The following is a 12,229-nucleotide window of genomic DNA, read 5'->3' on the forward strand; positions in this document are numbered from 1 at the left end:
AAAGGTTGCAGACTTATCCCCAAAAATACCTTAGCTGCAGAAAGAAACCTCATAGCATTGCTAGACCAGAGAACAACTCGGACCGGTACAAAATGATTAAGACTATTTAACTCAGCTGCAACAGCTATTTACACACAGGTAAAGGCTCTGACCTCAGACCTTTGAGAGTCAACTGCAAGGTGCTCATGGATTTCTATCGACTTTGAAGCAGCTCCTAAGAAATATTCTTGCTAGAATTTTTCCTACTGTACAATAGAGGGTAGTATCTTGTCTATACCTTGCAACTATATTTTAAAAATACAGTATACTTTTAAGATCAAACTAGAGAGACACCACTGATGTAGTTTAGGTTTTGTAAAAATCAAAGTTACACAAAAATTGAAGACCAATAAAAATATTTCCATGATTCTTTTTTTAAATCCCATTGAAACAATTTTTCGTTGTAAACATTTTTGCTAGCCAAGCACTGCAGCATTGTGCAACTGCATGACAGCCAAAGAGAAACTGATGAAAAGCTGACTAGATTGATTTCATTTTTCCAACCAGAGAGAAATACGTAAAAGGAAATAACAAAATGGTGAAGTTATTTTTATATATAAAAATGTTCACATTTAATAAACTCACATGGAAACTGCACAGCCAATGGAAACTGCTTTTGATGTATATCTAGAGATCTCTTCAGTTCTGCATGGAAATGAAGACAACAGCGTGTTCCTGCAGCACCTTTCCCCTTTCTCTCAGACTGCAGAAATACTCTCTGCTGGAGCAGTCAGAGCCTGTCCAAACTCTGTATCACCCATTCCCTCTCCCCCCTGTGACCTCCCAGGTTTCTGTGTAGAAGTCTGGCAGGGGGTTACTACTGGAACTCAGAGCTATATTTATTCCCTTGGCTCCCATCCATCTCTGTTGCAGAGCAGCCAGAAGGGGAACCAACCAATACAGCATGGGATCTGCCAGAGTTGTGCTGCCAGATAAGTTAAGAATGAAAGACAGAGGAGACAGAAGCTATCAAAATGAATATTTCTGCCTCCAAGAAGGGTTTCCTCCCTTTGTGGATCCCCCTTCTACCAACTCATACGTTTTTCTCTCCTTTTTAAGAAATTTTAGCAGAGAAATCTACCCTTTCAACAGTTTTCACATCTCCCATGAGCTTCTTCATGAGAGAAGGAGCGTTAGCAATGCAGTATCCTTTGCATCTCTTAGGCATTTGTTGGCATTTACGTGGTATTTCCCTGCAGCCTCGCAGTACTATTAGACCGAGCGCCATCCACAAGCTCTGTGCTGTGCACAGCAGAGACAGTTCCAAGGCATTTGCTGCCGAAGGGCCTAACCTTGCATCCGTTGTGCATCCAACGGCTACACACTTGGAGCTCAGTTAATCGGTTTTGTTCAATGAATGAAGCAATAGTAACAAAACTCGATTCTGAGTTGCAATTTCTTCAGATTATCAAGATGTGTCCTATCATCAACTGACTTTTATAATCATTAGAATGTGAACTCTATGAGAAAGGTATAGAGCTGAGTGGGAACAATTTTCCCACATCACAAATACTTGGAAGATTTCACAGTTACTTCTTGTTCCACATTAGGACCAACTTGATACTTTCTGCAAAGAGAGTAGCAAGAGGGTGTTAAGAACAGATACTCTCACTGTATCATACCTAACAGTGGAGGGAATATGATTTTGCAACAGAATCCAGCTGGACCCAGCCTCTTAGGTCACACTTGAACGCCCAAGACACCAAGCCAAGAGTCAGGCCTTTTTCTGACCCACTGAACACTTAAACGGTTATTTAAGTTCCTGCCTCAGGCTGTTCTATTTTAAAGAAACCCACCTTGGAAGAGCCAAAGTATGGTTATTAAAGCACTCACCTGGGATGAGAGAAACTTGATTTGAAGGAACTGATTTAAATCAGATATGAGAGGAATGATCTGAATCCAGGACTACAGTGACCCGGGTGCATTCCATAATCATCAGTCCACAATGAAGTGCAGAGATGCAACTCTTATTTTGAGCAGAAACTCAAGTGTGGACCTGAGAAATCCTTTCGAAGATGCAGTATGCTACTGCAAACTAATGAAGGGACATTTTGCAACTGCAATAAGAAGATTCCAGCTAGTTCTGGCCAGAAACTATACTTCTATATTTGGAAAGCACCTAGCATGCCAAAGACGCTACCAAAGCAAGCAATAGATTGAAATTCTAATCCAGAAGTAGCTGTGGTTTTCCTACTGCTCATTTATCCAACAGCATGTTCACTGTCACATACGCATGCACATAACTTTCTGTACTCAAGTAAAAGAAAGATGCTTGAATATTTGTTTTTTTAAAATGATGAATAATATTTTAAAATATTTGAGATATTTCAAATAGAATTTTTAAGGTAAAAATAAAAAATGGTAATATTTAGAGCAGAAGAGTTTTGTGAGCTGGTATTAGGTACTAATAAAGATGCTAGGTATCTTCTCCTAGTTATTTTATTAGCCCTAAGAGGAACTACACTCCTATAGCAAAATCTCAATGAATCAATGAAGAATAGATCCCTTAAAAGGTAAATAGTCATTTTATTATATGTTTCAATGTTGGTATAACCTTTGTATTTTTTAAACTCAAAAGGATGGATTTCTTTCTGTACTTGAAATAATGAAACAAGAAAAAGATTAATCATGATCTTACACGCCTTTTGAGAACATCAAGCTTGCACTAAGAAGTGTAAAACTGGTGTAATTATGTAAGGCATTCATAGTGAAACCAGAAATCACATGAGACTCACTTGCCATAGAACAAAGGTTTTACCTAGCAGCCCAGCCCTACCCCAGCTGAAATAAGAGCAAATTGGATGCTAGAAATCACATTAAAATCCAAAATTTTGCTAACCTTTATACACTTTCCTCAGAGAGCAGAGACCCACCATTGACATCAAAGACGTGGGGTACGTTCCAACAAAACAGTCTTAATGAAAAGCTACCTGTAGCAGCAGTTTTAAAACTACTTTTGCTTTCCTATGCTGAGACAACTGCACTCCAAAACACTTTTAAGTCTCATGGACTGAAACCCTCGAGAAAATAACTAAGAGACCTTAACTACACGGAAGATTTTTTTTCAGAACTGTACTGGCATTGATATGGTTGAGCCAGTGCAAATACCTGTTAAAAATTCCTTCCACTATAGTAGAAGGCAGTTTCTGCTGCTTATGTCAGTTATAAACTAACACCAGGGAAGGCTACGTTTCACCATAACGCACTTGTTCTACGCAAGATACTTCACTGTCATATCAGTCCCTCAAATAAAACTGGTATCAAAAGACAGAAGTTTTGCGTTGCCTTATGTTTTAACATTTCTATGGACCCCTCAAGAAAATATATATGTAAACCTACAGAGCTAATGTTAACACACGCACATGAAAATGAAATTTAATCATCCATGCAGAGCTATCAAAAGAAATATTAGGAAATGAACATCCAGTTTAACATGTTAGCCTCTGTTAATAGAAACCTGACTTTACACCTTCTTGCTTTCTCCACCCGAGCTCTCACACACTCTTTCTCAAGACAGAAACCCAGGTTTCTCTTGAACTCATTTATCCGTTCCTTGCCAGTAACTTATTCCATATGTTTAGTATCCTTTGCATGAAGTAATTCTGCCCGAGTTTTCTATTCGTCTATGCTTTCCTCGATTTTAGATTACAGGGACATATCTGTATCTACCTACAGCTACCATTGATATTACAACGAGAAGGCTGATGGTAACTATGTCTATGCAGTTCTGTGAAGACCAGTTCATGAGAATGAAATAAAACAATGTTAATACAAATTATACTATCATTTAGAAAAATAAATGTAAAGCCACCCCTGGAACCTAACACAGCGCTATCACACAGGTTAGCAGGTCTAATTCCCAGACTAATTCCTCAGGACTACTGAGGAAGCCATAGGCACAGCCCCTGTTGTGGCAGAGTAGTGTGCGCTACTCGGTGACAACCCCCTCGTAGGACTGATGAGCTTCGCAGGACTCCCACCCCCCTCAAACTGAACAACGGCGACCGCAGAGGTACGTCCCCAGGGCGCAGAAGAGAAGGGAAAGTTTCTGGTGGTGCTTATCGTAGTTAAAAAGTAACATAAGACAAACCATAACAAAATTAATATTAAGGCTGAAATAAGCTTATTATAAAAGGAGGAACCACATCTGCCCTCTATCCCGTTGCACTGTGACATCCTGGCCCTTTCGAGGATGATGGCAACGTTCCCGGGGACAGCCCTGGCTGCCCAGACTCCTTGCTGCACGGGGCCGGCCAGCCTCTCCTGCCTCACCGACTGCCCCACAGAAAGCCAGCTCGTACTCTCTCTCTTCTCACCACCTCCTGCTTCTCTCATCCCCAACGTTGAGACAGGGTCACATTTTCTGAAGAGCTTTTCCCTGGTGCTGTCGGCAGCCTACCTGGGGCAACTCCTGCCTAACTTTCAGAGCTGTGGAACATGCAGCCTCCCGCTGACTTCCACCGTCCCAGCAAGTAGTCAGTCCCTTTGCAGTCACAGATGCCTACAGCTGGATGTTGAGTACGATCGCACCACAAACGAGCGGCTGGTTTTGAAAGAACCAGCTCTGCTGCTTGCCCCACGTTACAGGAGGGCTGTCTAAGCCGTCATCGTTATTAGGCACCGCTACCCACAGAATTCGCTGTTCAAGCCCTGCCACAACGCGCGGTGCTGTTTTTTCACAATGTGACAAATACTCGTAAGGAATTATCCAATTTCGGTTTTGGTTATACGATTCTCTCAAATACAGCAATGCATAGTGTAAAGATGATCAGATACTGGGGCTGGGCTGTGGCTATTTTAGTTCTGTTTTCTTGATCTGTGTTTAAAAGACAGTCAAATTATAACAAAATTGTTTGTCTTTAATATAGTTCAACTTGACCTAATGAACTCATCTCTTTAGAAAACAATCTTCCATAGTGTATTTAGATTAAGACCTCAAAAAAACAGTGAGTTTAAAATACTTTCAAGGCTCCATCTTACCAATAAAAAACACAGACAACTAGGCTAATTATAATTACTACTCTATAATTCTTCTTTTTTTGATGCATCTGGCTTATCTAGTAAGATGCACCTGAAAATTAGAGTGAATTTTAATATAAGGGAAAGATGCCAAATTCAGAATACTGGAAGAATCCTTTCTCTGGGAGTCTGTTTAGTCGCAGTATTGGTACAGTTGGGCAATGGCAATACAAATTCTCCCTTGCTTCCCTGTTCCCGTGCTGCTTCTCTGATCTGGATCTCTACTACATCTGAAAAAGATGCTTCAAATCTCCACACTCAGTGTTTGGCTTTGTTGCTTAAACTGCCAATAGGAGTGAAAATATCACAGCAGTTATTGTGATCCACTCAGATTTAGACTGACACTACTCATTTATTTCATGTTAAGCAACAAATATCCATCAGATCATTATAATTTCCATTTGTTTTTGTCCAAGGTCAGATTCTGATCAGCGACTAAGTCATGAAAAGTTCTTATTCTATATTCAGTCACACAACTCAAAACTCAAACTGCACATTTGTACAACAACCCCTAAGATCATCTAATTAAGCATCGCAGAATTATTTTATTTTACATATTTTCTTTCAGTAACTCATCCTTTTTTCCTGTAACTCATCCTTTTTTCCTGTTCTGTGAACATCTGCGCTCAGAGTGTCTTCACTAGAAAAATTTGGATTTCCATCCACAGTTGACAGAAATAAGTTTATTCATATTTCTGTAAAAGAGAGAATATATATTCTTTTTTAATCTATGCTCTCCTTCCTTGAACTCAAACTGCTTACATCGCTGAAACAGATATACAAAATGCCTCAAAAATATGAGGTAAAGAATATGGCAAAAAAAAAAAGCAAGGTGTGAATGAGAGAATATAAAAATGACTTTTTAATCTCATGCTGCTTTTAGCATTACAGCCTAAATACATCTATTCAGAAATCTGAAAGAAATTCAGAAATTAAGATTTAAATTTACTTATAAGTCCTATCAAACCATGCTAAATCAGGAGATACTAAAAAGCTGTAATTGTCCTCATTCAAACTGAAAAAAATAAATCTACTTATAGTTTGTTTTTTTTTAAGTTCATATAAATCTATGCTTTTTTTTTTTTTTTTTTTAAGGAAAACACTCTAAAAACACCTGTGCAATTCAAAGTCAACTTTAAGCAACAACCAACATTTGGAAGAATGACTTGTGCAGATTTTCCTATACTTGAAGAAAACTTATGCTTCCCAAGGAATAAGCACAGCCCATTTTAATGGGCTAGTGGATTTTCTACATCTCTTCTAATGCAAATCTCTTTGGTCACCTAAGGCTTCTATGGTGAGTAAACAACCTAATGTACCAGCCTTCTGTACTGAAGATCACAATTTCTGATCTCTGCACTGTCTTCATTGCTGCAAGCAAAACAGTGGTACTGATGCTGCAACTTCCAGGTTACTCTCTTCTGATAATGAATGGGTTGGGTTATTGGCCTCTAGCATGGACAAAAATATGACAATCAGCCTCTTCATGATATAAAAGTCTTCGCTAAAGACCGTGCCAGACAACTTGCTGAATATTAGAGAGCTCAAATATGTTCAAAATCAAAAAGCCTGTAGAACTTTTTCTTCTACAGAACTGATAAAGTCATAGTCAATTTATTAAGTGTTTTAAAACAGTATTTCCCTCATAACAACTTATATCTTCAGGAACTCTTACGCAAAACATAGCTTTAACATGCAAATATTTTAGGTGCATTTCCTGCAAATGTAATGGAGGAACCATCCTTTCTTACATGTGCATTGTTGATTACGATCTTCTGGACAGTAAATGAAAACAAAGTTTAAGCCACTGGTACTTTAAAAAAAAAAATAAGTCATATTAAATCTCATTTAACTGCAATCATACAAATTCAAAGTCACAAATAAAATCTAAAGACAGAGCAGATACAAGAAAGCGTACCCAATTTCAGGTTTTATCGACTATACCAAGATCCTCTTCTAGTGAACGTTCTGAAACATCAGTTGACCCCTTACGCACTTGTTACCAAGCTGGATATATTTTCTTTTCACAGCATTCTGAAAACTTTAAACAACTTATTTACGATTTTTTTCTTTGAAAGATTAAAATTCTAACAGTACATCCACTATAAGGTGAAGTTAAAAAAAAAAAAGTATAACAGAAAGAAAATAACAGACTAGGACAAACATCTTAAGCTATTTGTGAATATTTTTGTAACAATTACAAATCACAGAGCCCTCTATAGCTGTCTAACTTAAAGCAAACAAACAAACCAAAAAAACAAATCAGCTGTTAACTGAACACAGGGCCTGATTTTCAAAGCTGCTGAGCACCCACAGCTGAAGTCAGTGGAAGTTGAGTGTAGGTGCTCAGCAGCTCCAGAAATCAGGCCTCAACTATGCAGGGGTCTAGCAGTAGTCTGACAGAAGTGGTATTTAGGGAAGATTTTTTCCTGCAGAAATGAGAAGTCTCAAAGTAATCTATCAAAGAGGCGCTGCTACGTTCATGAGTCCTAAAGCCAGCTAGCTCTCATCTATGGGAAAAGTTAATTCATAGGGCTCATAGGGCTTGCATTTGTCAAGGAGCAGGACGTCAATGCTATCATTATCAGGCAAATCAGCCAGGCGTTTAATGGTAGAATCAGGAGACATTTGCTCTCCACTATCAGAATGACATCATAACTAAAACAGCCTTCGGCGAGGGGGGACCAGCCCGACGCTCACACCACGCACGGGCTTTGCACTTCTGCTGGTCTGGACTGAGGGAGTCACTGCTCCCCCTTTTAGGAGGCAGTGCTTTCAACTGCCTTAATTCTACAACTTCATCCTTTCAGCGTCTGAAATACGAGAATCTTATTTTACAAAATACTTTTAAACCTGCCTGATCAAAAAACAAGATACTGTAAGCTAGCCACTCAGTTAGGAGGGGACGGGTTTCACATACAATCTACAAATTCACTTAAACATTTCTGGAATTTTTAATTACTTTAGTAACCTTCATCCTCTGTGAATTAAAGGGGGGGGGAGGGAACACATTAAAAAAAAAAACTAGTTGCCTCTCTGATTTAAAGAGGTAACAGCTTGGTTAACTAAGTCAAATTTTAAACATACACAAACACGTACACACACACAATCTTGGAACATTCTGAAGTATTTAGTGATGATCTATTCAACGATCAGAAACACAACAGCAATATACATTTCCCTTCTATAGCAGCTGCAATTATACAACTCAAACACCACAAATTGCAATTTGTTAATCTATTTGCTTTCAAGATATTGCTACAGGTATACAGACGCTGTAAAAAAGCCTCACCTTGTATAAGAACTGTGAGGGAAAAAGTTATGAAAACAGACAGAAAACCTAAAATCCCTGAGGCTACAAAAAAATCCCGCTATTGAGAAATAACCCAAGAGACCACATAGGGAATGTACAGCTTTCAGAAGCACTTCTCATCTTATTTGCACTTAACCTATTGATGTACTTATGCAGGTCACTTACTTTTCGGATATGTTTGAACCCTTATAATCATGCAGATCGCCGCGGTTTTCACTTGGGCTTTTGTTTTTTTGCTTTTGTTTGTTTTTTGCAGACAGGTTTCATTTAAAAAAGATCCAATTATGCAAATCTGCTCCCGGATAGGTAGTGAATATTCAATATGATGGTGATACTGTAATAGTTCAATGCAACGCACTGTACTGGACAGATTTATGAGGCAACGTCACTACTACGCTCTGGTCCTCGCTGAAGCATCTTGAAGTTAATTAAAGCTGCAATGTCCACTTTTCCAGCCACCCTCCTCATTCAGGTTTACTATTTCAACATCAAACCAGCAAGGGGGCCTCCCCCCTCTCTCCGTACATTTAAGCAGCCTTCCACAGTCAATGAACAATGAACAAAGATTTGAGTGATAGGAGGGGGGAAAAAATCTCCACAGGAACAATCAAATCCGGTTTAAACAAGTAAAAATATAGTTTCTAATATTAAACTAGAAAAGAAAACATTCTTTTCCAAGCAAACGTGCAGAGGCGCTTAGCCAACCCCTTCAAAAAGGGTCTAAAAGCAGCCATTCCTTTTTATTTCGAGCAGTGAATGAGCCCAAACAAGGCTTCTAAACTTAATTATGACACTTAAAATAGTCTTTTTCCACATAAGCAGGGAGGCTCGCCGCTGCTATCTGTATCAACCGGTCAAATCAGCTCAGCAAACACGGCCCCTGTTGGATTTATTTTAAACTGCACGGGGGGGTGGCGGCGGGGGGAATGCACAGCCCTCGCAGTGCGCTGCGCTCCAGCCGCGGGCGGCCGGGCGGGCAGCTGCGCCCACCCCGCCGTGCCCCGCGCCCGCGGAGCGCCCGCCGCGCCGCACCGCACCGCACCGCGCCCGGCCCCGCCGCGCCGCCGCTCCGCAGCCCCGTCGCGGCTGAAGTGAAAACGAAGGGATCTGACAAATCACGTCTCCGCCTAGACACTATTATAGCCATAACAATATGCGCCACACAAAACCCCGAAACAATAACAGCCGCGCACGTAAACAGGCTGCGAGCGCCGGTGCCCCGCGAGCCGCCCCTCCGCCCCTGCCCGCGCCCCCCCGAGCGCGGCGCGGCGCGCACACCCCGCGGAGAGGGCACCGAGCGCCGCAGCGGCGAATCGCGCCCGCCGGCTCGCGGCAACCGCAGCCAGGGACGCCAGCAACTAACTTTTCCGATGGAGCCCGTGCAGCCGGAACCGCGGTCCCCCTGCACGAACTAAGTACCCCGGCAAAAAAAAAAAAAAAAAAAAAAAAAAGCATAAATCTTCGCGACCTTTTATTTTGTGTTTAAAGTTCACAGGCGTCACTATTTCTTCCAACCTTTCTCCCCAACACACACGCGCGCGCGCACACACACACAGACATATATATATATCTATATATTAATTATTTGCAAAACTGCAACAGATGGGCGCATTAAAATCTGGATTCTTTCCTACACATCATCAAAGACCCGCTCTCCTTCCTTGCTCCCCCCGCGGCCGTCTCGCCGCCGGCGCGGTGCCCCCGCCTCCGCGGCGCTCCATCCCCGTGCAGCCGCCACCGCGCAGGGCAGCCAGGCCGCTGCCCCGCGCCCCCACGGCCCTCCGCGCCCGCGCACGGCCCGCCTCCGGGAAGGCGATGCTCCTCCGCCCCAGGGAATTGCCGTTCAAGTTTCCTCTTTAACCTGTTACTTTCTGCGGGCGCTGACAAAAACCCCGGCAGCGGGCTGGCAGGTGCCGGCCCGCTCCCCGCGGCGCCGCCGGGCGCGCTCCGCTCCCCCCGAAAGGGCTGAGACCTGGCCTGACATTTAGTGCCTACTTGAATGTCACAACGCTCCTCGCAGCATTATGCACGGCTCCTATTCATAAGAGGTCGATTAGAGCACAAAATGGCAGGTCTCTTAGGCACTTGAATCTCACAAGTTTGACACATGGTATGCATCAGCTAACTTTGATTAAAAAAAGGGGGGGGAGGGGGAGTTTACAAATTACACCACGATTAGCCGGGATCCTAGCGGGGGGGGGGGGGTGGGGGGGCGCGTTTAAAGTCACTTCAGCAAAGTTTACTCCGCAGCAACCCCTTAAAACAAAAAGTTTCTGGGCAAGTTAAGGGCAGGGTCCGCGCGGGCCGGGGAAGGCGAGCCGGCTGCCGGGCCGGCGTCGCGGCCGCCGCGGGCTCTCGCCGCCCCTCGCCCGCCCGCCCGCCCGCTCCGTCTTTTTTTTTTTTTTTCTTTCTTTTTTTTTTTTTTTTTTTTAAGTAACGGTTTTAAAAGAAACGAGAGAGAAAGAGGAAAAACGTAGGGTTTTCTTCAGGCTAAGTTCTATAGCGCCATTCAATGGCTTCTCCGCTCCTTTCATTATTTTCTGCTTTTCCCCTGACAGCCCTGCTTGCAAACGTCACTGCTATGGATATTTAATTATACTGTATTTTTTTAATCACGGTGGAAAACGCAGGCCCCATTGCGATGATTAAAAAGAAATAAAAAGAAAAAAAAACAAAACATACTCCGGACTGACTTTGGAGCCTCTTTGATGGCTCACGGGAGCCTCCCGGATCCTCAAAAACCCCCTTTTTACCTTTGTCTTTCTTACCTTAAAATTTAAAGCAAAGCGTAGAAGAAACTCCCGCACGTAAACGGAGCGTTGTAAAAGATTGTGTTCAATGAATAATGAAGCATGTCCACATGATTGACTTGATCATTTTCTTGTGCGGAGGGGGAAAAGTGCGGCGCGGGGCTGCCGCGGCCGCCCGCTCCGGGTAGCCCTCCCAACTGCTTCCAGCACATCCCGAGCAAAGAGCGCTTTATTTTAATCTGTCTCTTTTCAGAATAACCCCCTTCATTGATACTGATCACCCAACATCACAAGACATCCCCATCTCTCAGCGTGGACTCCCCCTATCTGGTAGGTGAAATGCATTGTACCATTAAAAAAGCACTCCATTGTCGTCTTGGCATAATTCACAGCAACTAGATAGGTCTTGCGGCATTTAGCTTTGATGAGCCAAAAGCTGAACCCTTGATATAATAATCTACAAAGAATGGTCTGTGATCGTCCATTTTTTCTCCCTGTCTAGCAACTAAGAAACCATTTAACACGGCGCGGCTTGGTCGTGACCTTGAGCCCGTGTAAACACCCCGAGGAGCCCGCGCCGTTCCGCAGCCCCGCGGCCAGCGCCGCTGCCCGCGCAGCCCCCGCGCCCGCGCAGCCCCCGCGCCCGCCGCCCCTGCCCGCGCCCCGCGCACCCCGCCGAGCCCCCGGGGGCGCCGCCAGGCGCCACAAAGCGCCCTGCTTACCTGCTCCCGAAACTATGCAAAGTCTGCTTCTCCTAAAAAAAAACTCCCGGGTAAACCTGGGTGGACAGGGGGACCGGAGCATCAGTCACCGCTCCGGCGTTTAAGAGAAGTAATCAGCGATAAAGTGACGTTGATCTGCACTGTAACCTTGTGGCGTATTTAATGTAAATAAGCCAGTTATGTTGCCAATCGCATGCATACAAACACATAAAGGTCCTCAGCGTTGCATTTTGATTCTTTCCATTAGAGCCGACTTTATTTACATACACTATTTAGGGGATCATGATAATTCTAAAACAATACTAGTGCCAAATGATTATGAAAATATGATTTTAATTAATCACGTAGTAGGCAAGGAAATTAGCATACGGTAATTAAACTTAGAG

General features: G+C 42.9%; 1 protein-coding gene across 18 annotated transcripts in view; it reads right to left on the reverse strand.

The window, feature by feature from the left end:
- The window catches only part of ZNF536 (zinc finger protein 536), a 358,374-nt gene extending 346,448 nt beyond the window's left edge, over positions 1–11,926 (reverse strand). For 7 of the 18 annotated variants that reach the window (XM_009678350.2, XM_068956016.1, XM_068956017.1 and 4 more), the window contains exon 1: positions 8,537–9,158. The gene's annotated coding sequence lies outside the window, so the exon portion shown is untranslated. Of the gene's footprint in view, positions 1–6,976; positions 7,100–8,536; positions 9,160–9,734; positions 9,752–10,005; positions 10,060–11,139; positions 11,234–11,843 lie in introns of those variants that run through there. The other 11 variants (XM_068956018.1, XM_068956015.1, XM_068956021.1 and 8 more) reach the window with 11 other exon arrangements.
- Between the last annotated feature and the right edge of the window lie 303 nt (positions 11,927–12,229).

The sequence above is a fragment of the Struthio camelus genome, chromosome 10, assembly GCF_040807025.1.
Source record: "Struthio camelus isolate bStrCam1 chromosome 10, bStrCam1.hap1, whole genome shotgun sequence".
Classification (NCBI taxonomy): Eukaryota; Metazoa; Chordata; class Aves; order Struthioniformes; family Struthionidae; genus Struthio; species Struthio camelus.